Raw genomic sequence first — 16,843 nt, forward strand, 5'->3', positions numbered from 1 at the left:
AACATTCAGCGTCCTCTGCCTTTGGGTGTTGCTACAGTCTCGCCGTGGACGACTCGCAAATGCGTGTGGCAATTTGCAAATGCGTGTCTGGAGACTTGACTGTGGCTCCGGAGCCACACATTGACCAAAAGGGTACCCTCGGAGTCTACAGGTGTAGCAGACATATGACCCGATGCAGTCCGGTTGGGTTGGTGCAGTGAGTGTTTACTAAATAAAAAGTTAATGAATCAATTTTAAAAAATGGTGTTTACTGAATGCAATAAAGGGAAGTATAGTTAATGTCGCAATTAGCAGGTGTGGAGAAGCTTCATTCATTTTTTTTAGCTTCACTGGTTATATCATTGGTTCTTATTTTATTAGTTCCACTTTATTCTTCCATTTATTCCAATTTAATTTAAATAATGTCAAATAAATGGTACATGACCATGGGTGGATAGCAGTGAACGCCCCCCCAAGTTATTGGTGTATATATTGGTGGTACGGGGCTGGTATAATATTAGTGCCCCCATGTGGTCCGAATGTGTAGCTACGGAGCCACACACGTCTCCTGACACGCATTTGCAAATCAGCACACGCATTTGCGAGTCGTCCGCGGCAGGACTGTAGCAAACGTCACCTGTAAGAACACAGCCAATCAAAAGGTCCCGTTTTTACAGGTCGCCCATCTACGGATTTTTGTCCGCATTTAACCATGTGTATGTGCCAACAAATCATTGTACACATTTGCTGATATTTGTCATATATCTGTGACTTCAATCATGCATTGTAGATTGTTGTGACACATTTGTGACTGTGGTTATAGTTTCAGATTCTTGTTACGTATTTTTGGATTGAAGTATTTGCCACAAAATTTTGGAGGGAATTCTCGCTTACGGCCATACTACCCTGAGAACGCCCGATCTCGTCCGATCTCGGAAGCTAAGCAGGGTCGGGCCTGGTTAGTACTTGGATGGGAGACCGCCTGGGAATACCAGGTGCTGTAAGCTTTTGCACCGCAAAAAATAAATAAATAAAAATAACTTTGACAAATGTAAGCAAGTATGCGAGCTGCTTTTTTATAAATTTCCACATATTCGCCTGACAGGCTGAGAGCACAAAATGCCAACATTCAGCGTCCTCTGCCTTTGGGTGTTGCTACAGTCTCGCCGTGGACGACTCGCAAATGCGTGTGGCAATTTGCAAATGCGTGTCTGGAGACTTGACTGTGGCTCCGGAGCCACACATTGACCAAAAGGGTACCCTCGGAGTCTACAGGTGTAGCAGACATATGACCCGATGCAGTCCGGTTGGGTTGGTGCAGTGAGTGTTTACTAAATAAAAAGTTAATGAATCAATTTTAAAAAATGGTGTTTACTGAATGCAATAAAGGGAAGTATAGTTAATGTGGCAATTAGCAGGTGTGGAGAAGCTTCATTCATTTTTTTTAGCTTCACTGGTTATATCATTGGTTCTTATTTTATTAGTTCCACTTTATTCTTCCATTTATTCCAATTTAATTTAAATAATGTCAAATAAATGGTACATGACCATGGGTGGATAGCAGTGAACGCCCCCCCAAGTTATTGGTGTATATATTGGTGGTACGGGGCTGGTATAATATTAGTGCCCCCATGTGGTCCGAATGTGTAGCTACGGAGCCACACACGTCTCCTGACACGCATTTGCAAATCAGCACACGCATTTGCGAGTCGTCCGCGGCAGGACTGTAGCAAACGTCACCTGTAAGAACACAGCCAATCAAAAGGTCCCGTTTTTACAGGTCGCCCATCTACGGATTTTTGTCCGCATTTAACCATGTGTATGTGCCAACAAATCATTGTACACATTTGCTGATATTTGTCATATATCTGTGACTTCAATCATGCATTGTAGATTGTTGTGACACATTTGTGACTGTGGTTATAGTTTCAGATTCTAGTTACGTATTTTTGGATTGAAGTATTTGCCACAATAAAGACCACATGTATAAAATGCAAAATTTTGGAGCGAATTCTCGCTTACGGCCATACTACCCTGAGAACGCCCGATCTCGTCCGATCTCGGAAGCTAAGCAGGTTCGGGCCTGGTTAGTACTTGGATGGGAGACCGCCTGGGAATACCAGGTGCTGTAAGCTTTTGCACCGCAAAAAATAAATAAATAAAAATAACTTTGACAAATGTAAGCAAGTATGCGAGCTGCTTTTTTATAAATTTCCACATATTCGCCTGACAGGCTGAGAGCACAAAATGCCAACATTCGGCGTCCTCTGCCTTTGGGTGTTGCTACAGTCTCGCCGTGGACGACTCGCAAATGCGTGTGGCAATTTGCAAATGCGTGTCTGGAGACTTGACTGTGGCTCCGGAGCCACACATTGACCAAAAGGGTACCCTCGGAGTCTACAGGTGTAGCAGACATATGACCCGATGCAGTCCGGTTGGGTTGGTGCAGTGAGTGTTTACTAAATAAAAAGTTAATGAATCAATTTTAAAAAATGGTGTTTACTGAATGCAATAAAGGGAAGTATAGTTAATGTCGCAATTAGCAGGTGTGGAGAAGCTTCATTCATTTTTTTTAGCTTCACTGGTTATATCATTGGTTCTTATTTTATTAGTTCCACTTTATTCTTCCATTTATTCCAATTTAATTTAAATAATGTCAAATAAATGGTACATGACCATGGGTGGATAGCAGTGAACGCCCCCCCAAGTTATTGGTGTATATATTGGTGGTACGGGGCTGGTATAATATTAGTGCCCCCATGTGGTCCGAATGTGTAGCTACGGAGCCACACACGTCTCCTGACACGCATTTGCAAATCAGCACACGCATTTGCGAGTCGTCCGCGGCAGGACTGTAGCAAACGTCACCTGTAAGAACACAGCCAATCAAAAGGTCCCGTTTTTACAGGTCGCCCATCTACGGATTTTTGTCCGCATTTAACCATGTGTATGTGCCAACAAATCATTGTACACATTTGCTGATATTTGTCATATATCTGTGACTTCAATCATGCATTGTAGATTGTTGTGACACATTTGTGACTGTGGTTATAGTTTCAGATTCTTGTTACGTATTTTTGGATTGAAGTATTTGCCACAATAAAGACCACATGTATAAAATGCAAAATTTTGGAGGGAACTCTCGCTTACGGCCATACTACCCTGAGAACGCCCGATCTCGTCCGATCTCGGAAGCTAAGCAGGGTCGGGCCTGGTTAGTACTTGGATGGGAGACCGCCTGGGAATACCAGGTGCTGTAAGCTTTTGCACCGCAAAAAATAAATAAATAAAAATAACTTTGACAAATGTAAGCAAGTATGCGAGCTGCTTTTTTATAAATTTCCACATATTCGCCTGACAGGCTGAGAGCACAAAATGCCAACATTCAGCGTCCTCTGCCTTTGGGTGTTGCTACAGTCTCGCCGTGGACGACTCGCAAATGCGTGTGGCAATTTGCAAATGCGTGTCTGGAGACTTGACTGTGGCTCCGGAGCCACACATTGACCAAAAGGGTACCCTCGAAGTCTACAGGTGTAGCAGACATATGACCCGATGCAGTCCGGTTGGGTTGGTGCAGTGAGTGTTTACTAAATAAAAAGTTAATGAATCAATTTTAAAAAATGGTGTTTACTGAATGCAATAAAGGGAAGTATAGTTAATGTGGCAATTAGCAGGTGTGGAGAAGCTTCATTCATTTTTTTTAGCTTCACTGGTTATATCATTGGTTCTTATTTTATTAGTTCCACTTTATTCTTCCATTTATTCCAATTTAATTTAAATAATGTCAAATAAATGGTACATGACCATGGGTGGATATCAGTGAACGCCCCCCCAAGTTATTGGTGTATATATTGGTGGTACGGGGCTGGTATAATATTAGTGCCCCCATGTGGTCCGAATGTGTAGCTACGGAGCCACACACGTCTCCTGACACGCATTTGCAAATCAGCACACGCATTTGCGAGTCGTCCGCGGCAGGACTGTAGCAAACGTCACCTGTAAGAACACAGCCAATCAAAAGGTCCCGTTTTTACAGGTCGCCCATCTACGGATTTTTGTCCGCATTTAACCATGTGTATGTGCCAACAAATCATTGTACACATTTGCTGATATTTGTCATATATCTGTGACTTCAATCATGCATTGTAGATTGTTGTGACACATTTGTGACTGTGGTTATAGTTTCAGATTCTTGTTACGTATTTTTGGATTGAAGTATTTGCCACAATAAAGACCACATGTATAAAATGCAAAATGTTGGAGGGAATTCTCGCTTACGGCCATACTACCCTGAGAACGCCCGATCTCGTCCGATCTCGGAAGCTAAGCAGGGTCGGGCCTGGTTAGTACTTGGATGGGAGACCGCCTGGGAATACCAGGTGCTGTAAGCTTTTGCACCGCAAAAAATAAATAAATAAAAATAACTTTGACAAATGTAAGCAAGTATGCGAGCTGCTTTTTTATAAATTTCCACATATTCGCCTGACAGGCTGAGAGCACAAAATGCCAACATTCGGCGTCCTCTGCCTTTGGGTGTTGCTACAGTCTCGCCGTGGACGACTCGCAAATGCGTGTGGCAATTTGCAAATGCGTGTCTGGAGACTTGACTGTGGCTCCGGAGCCACACATTGACCAAAAGGGTACCCTCGGAGTCTACAGGTGTAGCAGACATATGACCCGATGCAGTCCGGTTGGGTTGGTGCAGTGAGTGTTTACTAAATAAAAAGTTAATGAATCAATTTTAAAAAATGGTGTTTACTGAATGCAATAAAGGGAAGTATAGTTAATGTGGCAATTAGCAGGTGTGGAGAAGCTTCATTCATTTTTTTTAGCTTCACTGGTTATATCATTGGTTCTTATTTTATTAGTTCCACTTTATTCTTCCATTTATTCCAATTTAATTTAAATAATGTCAAATAAATGGTACATGACCATGGGTGGATAGCAGTGAACGCCCCCCCAAGTTATTGGTGTATATATTGGTGGTACGGGGCTGGTATAATATTAGTGCCCCCATGTGGTCCGAATGTGTAGCTACGGATCCACACACGTCTCCTGACACGCATTTGCAAATCAGCACACGCATTTGCGAGTCGTCCGCGGCAGGACTGTAGCAAACGTCACCTGTAAGAACACAGCCAATCAAAAGGTCCCGTTTTTACAGGTCGCCCATCTACGGATTTTTGTCCGCATTTAACCAAGTGTATGTGCCAACAAATCATTGTACACATTTGCTGATATTTGTCATATATCTGTGACTTCAATCATGCATTGTAGATTGTTGTGACACATTTGTGACTGTGGTTATAGTTTCAGATTCTAGTTACGTATTTTTGGATTGAAGTATTTGCCACAATAAAGACCACATGTATAAAATGCAAAATTTTGGAGGGAATTCTCGCTTACGGCCATACTACCCTGAGAACGCCCGATCTCGTCCGATCTCGGAAGCTAAGCAGGGTCGGGCCTGGTTAGTACTTGGATGGGAGACCGCCTGGGAATACCAGGTGCTGTAAGCTTTTGCACCGCAAAAAATAAATAAATAAAAATAACTTTGACAAATGTAAGCAAGTATGCGAGCTGCTTTTTTATAAATTTCCACATATTCGCCTGACAGGCTGAGAGCACAAAATGCCAACATTCAGCGTCCTCTGCCTTTGGGTGTTGCTACAGTCTCGCCGTGGACGACTCGCAAATGCGTGTGGCAATTTGCAAATGCGTGTCTGGAGACTTGACTGTGGCTCCGGAGCCACACATTGACCAAAAGGGTACCCTCGGAGTCTACAGGTGTAGCAGACATATGACCCGATGCAGTCCGGTTGGGTTGGTGCAGTGAGTGTTTACTAAATAAAAAGTTAATGAATCAATTTTAAAAAATGGTGTTTACTGAATGCAATAAAGGGAAGTATAGTTAATGTCGCAATTAGCAGGTGTGGAGAAGCTTCATTCATTTTTTTTAGCTTCACTGGTTATATCATTGGTTCTTATTTTATTAGTTCCACTTTATTCTTCCATTTATTCCAATTTAATTTAAATAATGTCAAATAAATGGTACATGACCATGGGTGGATAGCAGTGAACGCCCCCCCAAGTTATTGGTGTATATATTGGTGGTACGGGGCTGGTATAATATTAGTGCCCCCATGTGGTCCGAATGTGTAGCTACGGAGCCACACACGTCTCCTGACACGCATTTGCAAATCAGCACACGCATTTGCGAGTCGTCCGCGGCAGGACTGTAGCAAACGTCACCTGTAAGAACACAGCCAATCAAAAGGTCCCGTTTTTACAGGTCGCCCATCTACGGATTTTTGTCCGCATTTAACCATGTGTATGTGCCAACAAATCATTGTACACATTTGCTGATATTTGTCATATATCTGTGACTTCAATCATGCATTGTAGATTGTTGTGACACATTTGTGACTGTGGTTATAGTTTCAGATTCTAGTTACGTATTTTTGGATTGAAGTATTTGCCACAATAAAGACCACATGTATAAAATGCAAAATTTTGGAGGGAATTCTCGCTTACGGCCATACTACCCTGAGAACGCCCGATCTCGTCCGATCTCGGAAGCTAAGCAGGGTCGGGCCTGGTTAGTACTTGGATGGGAGACCGCCTGGGAATACCAGGTGCTGTAAGCTTTTGCACCGCAAAAAATAAATAAATAAAAATAACTTTGACAAATGTAAGCAAGTATGCGAGCTGCTTTTTTATAAATTTCCACATATTCGCCTGACAGGCTGAGAGCACAAAATGCCAACATTCAGCGTCCTCTGCCTTTGGGTGTTGCTACAGTCTCGCCGTGGACGACTCGCAAATGCGTGTGGCAATTTGCAAATGCGTGTCTGGAGACTTGACTGTGGCTCCGGAGCCACACATTGACCAAAATGGTACCCTCGGAGTCTACAGGTGTAGCAGACATATGACCCGATGCAGTCCGGTTGGGTTGGTGCAGTGAGTGTTTACTAAATAAAAAGTTAATGAATCAATTTTAAAAAATGGTGTTTACTGAATGCAATAAAGGGAAGTATAGTTAATGTCGCAATTAGCAGGTGTGGAGAAGCTTCATTCATTTTTTTTAGCTTCACTGGTTATATCATTGGTTCTTATTTTATTAGTTCCACTTTATTCTTCCATTTATTCCAATTTAATTTAAATAATGTCAAATAAATGGTACATGACCATGGGTGGATAGCAGTGAACGCCCCCCCAAGTTATTGGTGTATATATTGGTGGTACGGGGCTGGTATAATATTAGTGCCCCCATGTGGTCCGAATGTGTAGCTACGGAGCCACACACGTCTCCTGACACGCATTTGCAAATCAGCACACGCATTTGCGAGTCGTCCGCGGCAGGACTGTAGCAAACGTCACCTGTAAGAACACAGCCAATCAAAAGGTCCCGTTTTTACAGGTCGCCCATCTACGGATTTTTGTCCGCATTTAACCATGTGTATGTGCCAACAAATCATTGTACACATTTGCTGATATTTGTCATATATCTGTGACTTCAATCATGCATTGTAGATTGTTGTGACACATATGTGACTGTGGTTATAGTTTCAGATTCTTGTTACGTATTTTTGGATTGAAGTATTTGCCACAATAAAGACCACATGTATAAAATGCAAAATTTTGGAGGGAATTCTCGCTTACGGCCATACTACCCTGAGAACGCCCGATCTCGTCCGATCTCGGAAGCTAAGCAGGGTCGGGCCTGGTTAGTACTTGGATGGGAGACCGCCTGGGAATACCAGGTGCTGTAAGCTTTTGCACCGCAAAAAATAAATAAATAAAAATAACTTTGACAAATGTAAGCAAGTATGCGAGCTGCTTTTTTATAAATTTCCACATATTCGCCTGACAGGCTGAGAGCACAAAATGCCAACATTCGGCGTCCTCTGCCTTTGGGTGTTGCTACAGTCTCGCCGTGGACGACTCGCAAATGCGTGTGGCAATTTGCAAATGCGTGTCTGGAGACTTGACTGTGGCTCCGGAGCCACACATTGACCAAAAGGGTACCCTCGGAGTCTACAGGTGTAGCAGACATATGACCCGATGCAGTCCGGTTGGGTTGGTGCAGTGAGTGTTTACTAAATAAAAAGTTAATGAATCAATTTTAAAAAATGGTGTTTACTGAATGCAATAAAGGGAAGTATAGTTAATGTGGCAATTAGCAGGTGTGGAGAAGCTTCATTCATTTTTTTTAGCTTCACTGGTTATATCATTGGTTCTTATTTTATTAGTTCCACTTTATTCTTCCATTTATTCCAATTTAATTTAAATAATGTCAAATAAATGGTACATGACCATGGGTGGATAGCAGTGAACGCCCCCCCAAGTTATTGGTGTATATATTGGTGGTACGGGGCTGGTATAATATTAGTGCCCCCATGTGGTCCGAATGTGTAGCTACGGATCCACACACGTCTCCTGACACGCATTTGCAAATCAGCACACGCATTTGCGAGTCGTCCGCGGCAGGACTGTAGCAAACGTCACCTGTAAGAACACAGCCAATCAAAAGGTCCCGTTTTTACAGGTCGCCCATCTACGGATTTTTGTCCGCATTTAACCAAGTGTATGTGCCAACAAATCATTGTACACATTTGCTGATATTTGTCATATATCTGTGACTTCAATCATGCATTGTAGATTGTTGTGACACATTTGTGACTGTGGTTATAGTTTCAGATTCTAGTTACGTATTTTTGGATTGAAGTATTTGCCACAATAAAGACCACATGTATAAAATGCAAAATTTTGGAGGGAATTCTCGCTTACGGCCATACTACCCTGAGAACGCCCGATCTCGTCCGATCTCGGAAGCTAAGCAGGGTCGGGCCTGGTTAGTACTTGGATGGGAGACCGCCTGGGAATACCAGGTGCTGTAAGCTTTTGCACCGCAAAAAATAAATAAATAAAAATAACTTTGACAAATGTAAGCAAGTATGCGAGCTGCTTTTTTATAAATTTCCACATATTCGCCTGACAGGCTGAGAGCACAAAATGCCAACATTCAGCGTCCTCTGCCTTTGGGTGTTGCTACAGTCTCGCCGTGGACGACTCGCAAATGCGTGTGGCAATTTGCAAATGCGTGTCTGGAGACTTGACTGTGGCTCCGGAGCCACACATTGACCAAAAGGGTACCCTCGGAGTCTACAGGTGTAGCAGACATATGACCCGATGCAGTCCGGTTGGGTTGGTGCAGTGAGTGTTTACTAAATAAAAAGTTAATGAATCAATTTTAAAAAATGGTGTTTACTGAATGCAATAAAGGGAAGTATAGTTAATGTCGCAATTAGCAGGTGTGGAGAAGCTTCATTCATTTTTTTTAGCTTCACTGGTTATATCATTGGTTCTTATTTTATTAGTTCCACTTTATTCTTCCATTTATTCCAATTTAATTTAAATAATGTCAAATAAATGGTACATGACCATGGGTGGATAGCAGTGAACGCCCCCCCAAGTTATTGGTGTATATATTGGTGGTACGGGGCTGGTATAATATTAGTGCCCCCATGTGGTCCGAATGTGTAGCTACGGAGCCACACACGTCTCCTGACACGCATTTGCAAATCAGCACACGCATTTGCGAGTCGTCCGCGGCAGGACTGTAGCAAACGTCACCTGTAAGAACACAGCCAATCAAAAGGTCCCGTTTTTACAGGTCGCCCATCTACGGATTTTTGTCCGCATTTAACCATGTGTATGTGCCAACAAATCATTGTACACATTTGCTGATATTTGTCATATATCTGTGACTTCAATCATGCATTGTAGATTGTTGTGACACATTTGTGACTGTGGTTATAGTTTCAGATTCTAGTTACGTATTTTTGGATTGAAGTATTTGCCACAATAAAGACCACATGTATAAAATGCAAAATTTTGGAGGGAATTCTCGCTTACGGCCATACTACCCTGAGAACGCCCGATCTCGTCCGATCTCGGAAGCTAAGCAGGGTCGGGCCTGGTTAGTACTTGGATGGGAGACCGCCTGGGAATACCAGGTGCTGTAAGCTTTTGCACCGCAAAAAATAAATAAATAAAAATAACTTTGACAAATGTAAGCAAGTATGCGAGCTGCTTTTTTATAAATTTCCACATATTCGCCTGACAGGCTGAGAGCACAAAATGCCAACATTCAGCGTCCTCTGCCTTTGGGTGTTGCTACAGTCTCGCCGTGGACGACTCGCAAATGCGTGTGGCAATTTGCAAATGCGTGTCTGGAGACTTGACTGTGGCTCCGGAGCCACACATTGACCAAAATGGTACCCTCGGAGTCTACAGGTGTAGCAGACATATGACCCGATGCAGTCCGGTTGGGTTGGTGCAGTGAGTGTTTACTAAATAAAAAGTTAATGAATCAATTTTAAAAAATGGTGTTTACTGAATGCAATAAAGGGAAGTATAGTTAATGTCGCAATTAGCAGGTGTGGAGAAGCTTCATTCATTTTTTTTAGCTTCACTGGTTATATCATTGGTTCTTATTTTATTAGTTCCACTTTATTCTTCCATTTATTCCAATTTAATTTAAATAATGTCAAATAAATGGTACATGACCATGGGTGGATAGCAGTGAACGCCCCCCCAAGTTATTGGTGTATATATTGGTGGTACGGGGCTGGTATAATATTAGTGCCCCCATGTGGTCCGAATGTGTAGCTACGGAGCCACACACGTCTCCTGACACGCATTTGCAAATCAGCACACGCATTTGCGAGTCGTCCGCGGCAGGACTGTAGCAAACGTCACCTGTAAGAACACAGCCAATCAAAAGGTCCCGTTTTTACAGGTCGCCCATCTACGGATTTTTGTCCGCATTTAACCATGTGTATGTGCCAACAAATCATTGTACACATTTGCTGATATTTGTCATATATCTGTGACTTCAATCATGCATTGTAGATTGTTGTGACACATATGTGACTGTGGTTATAGTTTCAGATTCTTGTTACGTATTTTTGGATTGAAGTATTTGCCACAATAAAGACCACATGTATAAAATGCAAAATTTTGGAGGGAATTCTCGCTTACGGCCATACTACCCTGAGAACGCCCGATCTCGTCCGATCTCGGAAGCTAAGCAGGGTCGGGCCTGGTTAGTACTTGGATGGGAGACCGCCTGGGAATACCAGGTGCTGTAAGCTTTTGCACCGCAAAAAATAAATAAATAAAAATAACTTTGACAAATGTAAGCAAGTATGCGAGCTGCTTTTTTATAAATTTCCACATATTCGCCTGACAGGCTGAGAGCACAAAATGCCAACATTCAGCGTCCTCTGCCTTTGGGTGTTGCTACAGTCTCGCCGTGGACGACTCGCAAATGCGTGTGGCAATTTGCAAATGCGTGTCTGGAGACTTGACTGTGGCTCCGGAGCCACACATTGACCAAAAGGGTACCCTCGGAGTCTACAGGTGTAGCAGACATATGACCCGATGCAGTCCGGTTGGGTTGGTGCAGTGAGTGTTTACTAAATAAAAAGTTAATGAATCAATTTTAAAAAATGGTGTTTACTGAATGCAATAAAGGGAAGTATAGTTAATGTCGCAATTAGCAGGTGTGGAGAAGCTTCATTCATTTTTTTTAGCTTCACTGGTTATATCATTGGTTCTTATTTTATTAGTTCCACTTTATTCTTCCATTTATTCCAATTTAATTTAAATAATGTCAAATAAATGGTACATGACCATGGGTGGATAGCAGTGAACGCCCCCCCAAGTTATTGGTGTATATATTGGTGGTACGGGGCTGGTATAATATTAGTGCCCCCATGTGGTCCGAATGTGTAGCTACGGAGCCACACACGTCTCCTGACACGCATTTGCAAATCAGCACACGCATTTGCGAGTCGTCCGCGGCAGGACTGTAGCAAACGTCACCTGTAAGAACACAGCCAATCAAAAGGTCCCGTTTTTACAGGTCGCCCATCTACGGATTTTTGTCCGCATTTAACCATGTGTATGTGCCAACAAATCATTGTACACATTTGCTGATATTTGTCATATATCTGTGACTTCAATCATGCATTGTAGATTGTTGTGACACATTTGTGACTGTGGTTATAGTTTCAGATTCTAGTTACGTATTTTTGGATTGAAGTATTTGCCACAATAAAGACCACATGTATAAAATGCAAAATTTTGGAGGGAATTCTCGCTTACGGCCATACTACCCTGAGAACGCCCGATCTCGTCCGATCTCGGAAGCTAAGCAGGGTCGGGCCTGGTTAGTACTTGGATGGGAGACCGCCTGGGAATACCAGGTGCTGTAAGCTTTTGCACCGCAAAAAATAAATAAATAAAAATAACTTTGACAAATGTAAGCAAGTATGCGAGCTGCTTTTTTATAAATTTCCACATATTCGCCTGACAGGCTGAGAGCACAAAATGCCAACATTCAGCGTCCTCTGCCTTTGGGTGTTGCTACAGTCTCGCCGTGGACGACTCGCAAATGCGTGTGGCAATTTGCAAATGCGTGTCTGGAGACTTGACTGTGGCTCCGGAGCCACACATTGACCAAAAGGGTACCCTCGGAGTCTACAGGTGTAGCAGACATATGACCCGATGCAGTCCGGTTGGGTTGGTGCAGTGAGTGTTTACTAAATAAAAAGTTAATGAATCAATTTTAAAAAATGGTGTTTACTGAATGCAATAAAGGGAAGTATAGTTAATGTCGCAATTAGCAGGTGTGGAGAAGCTTCATTCATTTTTTTTAGCTTCACTGGTTATATCATTGGTTCTTATTTTATTAGTTCCACTTTATTCTTCCATTTATTCCAATTTAATTTAAATAATGTCAAATAAATGGTACATGACCATGGGTGGATAGCAGTGAACGCCCCCCCAAGTTATTGGTGTATATATTGGTGGTACGGGGCTGGTATAATATTAGTGCCCCCATGTGGTCCGAATGTGTAGCTACGGAGCCACACACGTCTCCTGACACGCATTTGCAAATCAGCACACGCATTTGCGAGTCGTCCGCGGCAGGACTGTAGCAAACGTCACCTGTAAGAACACAGCCAATCAAAAGGTCCCGTTTTTACAGGTCGCCCATCTACGGATTTTTGTCCGCATTTAACCATGTGTATGTGCCAACAAATCATTGTACACATTTGCTGATATTTGTCATATATCTGTGACTTCAATCATGCATTGTAGATTGTTGTGACACATTTGTGACTGTGGTTATAGTTTCAGATTCTAGTTACGTATTTTTGGATTGAAGTATTTGCCACAATAAAGACCACATGTATAAAATGCAAAATTTTGGAGGGAATTCTCGCTTACGGCCATACTACCCTGAGAACGCCCGATCTCGTCCGATCTCGGAAGCTAAGCAGGGTCGGGCCTGGTTAGTACTTGGATGGGAGACCGCCTGGGAATACCAGGTGCTGTAAGCTTTTGCACCGCAAAAAATAAATAAATAAAAATAACTTTGACAAATGTAAGCAAGTATGCGAGCTGCTTTTTTATAAATTTCCACATATTCGCCTGACAGGCTGAGAGCACAAAATGCCAACATTCAGCGTCCTCTGCCTTTGGGTGTTGCTACAGTCTCGCCGTGGACGACTCGCAAATGCGTGTGGCAATTTGCAAATGCGTGTCTGGAGACTTGACTGTGGCTCCGGAGCCACACATTGACCAAAAGGGTACCCTCGGAGTCTACAGGTGTAGCAGACATATGACCCGATGCAGTCCGGTTGGGTTGGTGCAGTGAGTGTTTACTAAATAAAAAGTTAATGAATCAATTTTAAAAAATGGTGTTTACTGAATGCAATAAAGGGAAGTATAGTTAATGTCGCAATTAGCAGGTGTGGAGAAGCTTCATTCATTTTTTTTAGCTTCACTGGTTATATCATTGGTTCTTATTTTATTAGTTCCACTTTATTCTTCCATTTATTCCAATTTAATTTAAATAATGTCAAATAAATGGTACATGACCATGGGTGGATAGCAGTGAACGCCCCCCCAAGTTATTGGTGTATATATTGGTGGTACGGGGCTGGTATAATATTAGTGCCCCCATGTGGTCCGAATGTGTAGCTACGGAGCCACACACGTCTCCTGACACGCATTTGCAAATCAGCACACGCATTTGCGAGTCGTCCGCGGCAGGACTGTAGCAAACGTCACCTGTAAGAACACAGCCAATCAAAAGGTCCCGTTTTTACAGGTCGCCCATCTACGGATTTTTGTCCGCATTTAACCATGTGTATGTGCCAACAAATCATTGTACACATTTGCTGATATTTGTCATATATCTGTGACTTCAATCATGCATTGTAGATTGTTGTGACACATTTGTGACTGTGGTTATAGTTTCAGATTCTAGTTACGTATTTTTGGATTGAAGTATTTGCCACAATAAAGACCACATGTATAAAATGCAAAATTTTGGAGGGAATTCTCGCTTACGGCCATACTACCCTGAGAACGCCCGATCTCGTCCGATCTCGGAAGCTAAGCAGGGTCGGGCCTGGTTAGTACTTGGATGGGAGACCGCCTGGGAATACCAGGTGCTGTAAGCTTTTGCACCGCAAAAAATAAATAAATAAAAATAACTTTGACAAATGTAAGCAAGTATGCGAGCTGCTTTTTTATAAATTTCCACATATTCGCCTGACAGGCTGAGAGCACAAAATGCCAACATTCAGCGTCCTCTGCCTTTGGGTGTTGCTACAGTCTCGCCGTGGACGACTCGCAAATGCGTGTGGCAATTTGCAAATGCGTGTCTGGAGACTTGACTGTGGCTCCGGAGCCACACATTGACCAAAATGGTACCCTCGGAGTCTACAGGTGTAGCAGACATATGACCCGATGCAGTCCGGTTGGGTTGGTGCAGTGAGTGTTTACTAAATAAAAAGTTAATGAATCAATTTTAAAAAATGGTGTTTACTGAATGCAATAAAGGGAAGTATAGTTAATGTCGCAATTAGCAGGTGTGGAGAAGCTTCATTCATTTTTTTTAGCTTCACTGGTTATATCATTGGTTCTTATTTTATTAGTTCCACTTTATTCTTCCATTTATTCCAATTTAATTTAAATAATGTCAAATAAATGGTACATGACCATGGGTGGATAGCAGTGAACGCCCCCCCAAGTTATTGGTGTATATATTGGTGGTACGGGGCTGGTATAATATTAGTGCCCCCATGTGGTCCGAATGTGTAGCTACGGAGCCACACACGTCTCCTGACACGCATTTGCAAATCAGCACACGCATTTGCGAGTCGTCCGCGGCAGGACTGTAGCAAACGTCACCTGTAAGAACACAGCCAATCAAAAGGTCCCGTTTTTACAGGTCGCCCATCTACGGATTTTTGTCCGCATTTAACCATGTGTATGTGCCAACAAATCATTGTACACATTTGCTGATATTTGTCATATATCTGTGACTTCAATCATGCATTGTAGATTGTTGTGACACATATGTGACTGTGGTTATAGTTTCAGATTCTTGTTACGTATTTTTGGATTGAAGTATTTGCCACAATAAAGACCACATGTATAAAATGCAAAATTTTGGAGGGAATTCTCGCTTACGGCCATACTACCCTGAGAACGCCCGATCTCGTCCGATCTCGGAAGCTAAGCAGGGTCGGGCCTGGTTAGTACTTGGATGGGAGACCGCCTGGGAATACCAGGTGCTGTAAGCTTTTGCACCGCAAAAAATAAATAAATAAAAATAACTTTGACAAATGTAAGCAAGTATGCGAGCTGCTTTTTTATAAATTTCCACATATTCGCCTGACAGGCTGAGAGCACAAAATGCCAACATTCAGCGTCCTCTGCCTTTGGGTGTTGCTACAGTCTCGCCGTGGACGACTCGCAAATGCGTGTGGCAATTTGCAAATGCGTGTCTGGAGACTTGACTGTGGCTCCGGAGCCACACATTGACCAAAAGGGTACCCTCGGAGTCTACAGGTGTAGCAGACATATGACCCGATGCAGTCCGGTTGGGTTGGTGCAGTGAGTGTTTACTAAATAAAAAGTTAATGAATCAATTTTAAAAAATGGTGTTTACTGAATGCAATAAAGGGAAGTATAGTTAATGTCGCAATTAGCAGGTGTGGAGAAGCTTCATTCATTTTTTTTAGCTTCACTGGTTATATCATTGGTTCTTATTTTATTAGTTCCACTTTATTCTTCCATTTATTCCAATTTAATTTAAATAATGTCAAATAAATGGTACATGACCATGGGTGGATAGCAGTGAACGCCCCCCCAAGTTATTGGTGTATATATTGGTGGTACGGGGCTGGTATAATATTAGTGCCCCCATGTGGTCCGAATGTGTAGCTACGGAGCCACACACGTCTCCTGACACGCATTTGCAAATCAGCACACGCATTTGCGAGTCGTCCGCGGCAGGACTGTAGCAAACGTCACCTGTAAGAACACAGCCAATCAAAAGGTCCCGTTTTTACAGGTCGCCCATCTACGGATTTTTGTCCGCATTTAACCATGTGTATGTGCCAACAAATCATTGTACACATTTGCTGATATTTGTCATATATCTGTGACTTCAATCATGCATTGTAGATTGTTGTGACACATTTGTGACTGTGGTTATAGTTTCAGATTCTAGTTACGTATTTTTGGATTGAAGTATTTGCCACAATAAAGACCACATGTATAAAATGCAAAATTTTGGAGGGAATTCTCGCTTACGGCCATACTACCCTGAGAACGCCCGATCTCGTCCGATCTCGGAAGCTAAGCAGGGTCGGGCCTGGTTAGTACTTGGATGGGAGACCGCCTGGGAATACCAGGTGCTGTAAGCTTTTGCACCGCAAAAAATAAATAAATAAAAATAACTTTGACAAATGTAAGCAAGTATGCGAGCTGC

General features: G+C 42.6%; 15 non-coding genes across 15 annotated transcripts; all 15 read left to right on the forward strand.

The window, feature by feature from the left end:
* Nucleotides 1-867: 867 nt before the first annotated feature.
* Nucleotides 868-986, forward strand: LOC148336136 (5S ribosomal RNA). Its single transcript, XR_015843557.1, has one exon. It is a non-coding gene; the product is annotated as a 5S ribosomal RNA (ribosomal RNA).
* Nucleotides 987-1,995: 1,009 nt separating this feature from the next.
* LOC148336137 (5S ribosomal RNA) lies at nt 1,996-2,114 on the forward strand. The gene has a single exon (XR_015843459.1). It is a non-coding gene; the product is annotated as a 5S ribosomal RNA (ribosomal RNA).
* A 1,009-nt stretch (nt 2,115-3,123) lies between these two features.
* On the forward strand, nt 3,124-3,242 carry LOC148336138 (5S ribosomal RNA). The gene has a single exon (XR_015843558.1). It is a non-coding gene; the product is annotated as a 5S ribosomal RNA (ribosomal RNA).
* Nucleotides 3,243-4,251: 1,009 nt separating this feature from the next.
* Nucleotides 4,252-4,370, forward strand: LOC148336139 (5S ribosomal RNA). The gene has a single exon (XR_015843559.1). It is a non-coding gene; the product is annotated as a 5S ribosomal RNA (ribosomal RNA).
* A 1,009-nt stretch (nt 4,371-5,379) lies between these two features.
* Nucleotides 5,380-5,498, forward strand: LOC148336140 (5S ribosomal RNA). The gene has a single exon (XR_015843560.1). It is a non-coding gene; the product is annotated as a 5S ribosomal RNA (ribosomal RNA).
* Nucleotides 5,499-6,507: 1,009 nt separating this feature from the next.
* Nucleotides 6,508-6,626, forward strand: LOC148336141 (5S ribosomal RNA). The gene has a single exon (XR_015843561.1). It is a non-coding gene; the product is annotated as a 5S ribosomal RNA (ribosomal RNA).
* A 1,009-nt stretch (nt 6,627-7,635) lies between these two features.
* Nucleotides 7,636-7,754, forward strand: LOC148336142 (5S ribosomal RNA). The gene has a single exon (XR_015843562.1). It is a non-coding gene; the product is annotated as a 5S ribosomal RNA (ribosomal RNA).
* Nucleotides 7,755-8,763: 1,009 nt separating this feature from the next.
* LOC148336143 (5S ribosomal RNA) lies at nt 8,764-8,882 on the forward strand. The gene has a single exon (XR_015843563.1). It is a non-coding gene; the product is annotated as a 5S ribosomal RNA (ribosomal RNA).
* Nucleotides 8,883-9,891: 1,009 nt separating this feature from the next.
* Nucleotides 9,892-10,010, forward strand: LOC148336144 (5S ribosomal RNA). The gene has a single exon (XR_015843564.1). It is a non-coding gene; the product is annotated as a 5S ribosomal RNA (ribosomal RNA).
* A 1,009-nt stretch (nt 10,011-11,019) lies between these two features.
* LOC148336145 (5S ribosomal RNA) lies at nt 11,020-11,138 on the forward strand. Its single transcript, XR_015843565.1, has one exon. It is a non-coding gene; the product is annotated as a 5S ribosomal RNA (ribosomal RNA).
* A 1,009-nt stretch (nt 11,139-12,147) lies between these two features.
* Nucleotides 12,148-12,266, forward strand: LOC148336146 (5S ribosomal RNA). Its single transcript, XR_015843567.1, has one exon. It is a non-coding gene; the product is annotated as a 5S ribosomal RNA (ribosomal RNA).
* A 1,009-nt stretch (nt 12,267-13,275) lies between these two features.
* Nucleotides 13,276-13,394, forward strand: LOC148336147 (5S ribosomal RNA). The gene has a single exon (XR_015843568.1). It is a non-coding gene; the product is annotated as a 5S ribosomal RNA (ribosomal RNA).
* A 1,009-nt stretch (nt 13,395-14,403) lies between these two features.
* On the forward strand, nt 14,404-14,522 carry LOC148336148 (5S ribosomal RNA). Its single transcript, XR_015843569.1, has one exon. It is a non-coding gene; the product is annotated as a 5S ribosomal RNA (ribosomal RNA).
* Nucleotides 14,523-15,531: 1,009 nt separating this feature from the next.
* On the forward strand, nt 15,532-15,650 carry LOC148336149 (5S ribosomal RNA). The gene has a single exon (XR_015843570.1). It is a non-coding gene; the product is annotated as a 5S ribosomal RNA (ribosomal RNA).
* A 1,009-nt stretch (nt 15,651-16,659) lies between these two features.
* On the forward strand, nt 16,660-16,778 carry LOC148336150 (5S ribosomal RNA). The gene has a single exon (XR_015843571.1). It is a non-coding gene; the product is annotated as a 5S ribosomal RNA (ribosomal RNA).
* The last annotated feature ends 65 nt before the right edge of the window (nt 16,779-16,843 follow it).

Source organism: Idiotropiscis lumnitzeri, chromosome 5, assembly GCF_059441095.1.
Source record: "Idiotropiscis lumnitzeri isolate Australia: NSW breed Sydney's pygmy pipehorse chromosome 5, RoL_Ilum_1.0, whole genome shotgun sequence".
NCBI classification, from domain to species: Eukaryota; Metazoa; Chordata; class Actinopteri; order Syngnathiformes; family Syngnathidae; genus Idiotropiscis; species Idiotropiscis lumnitzeri.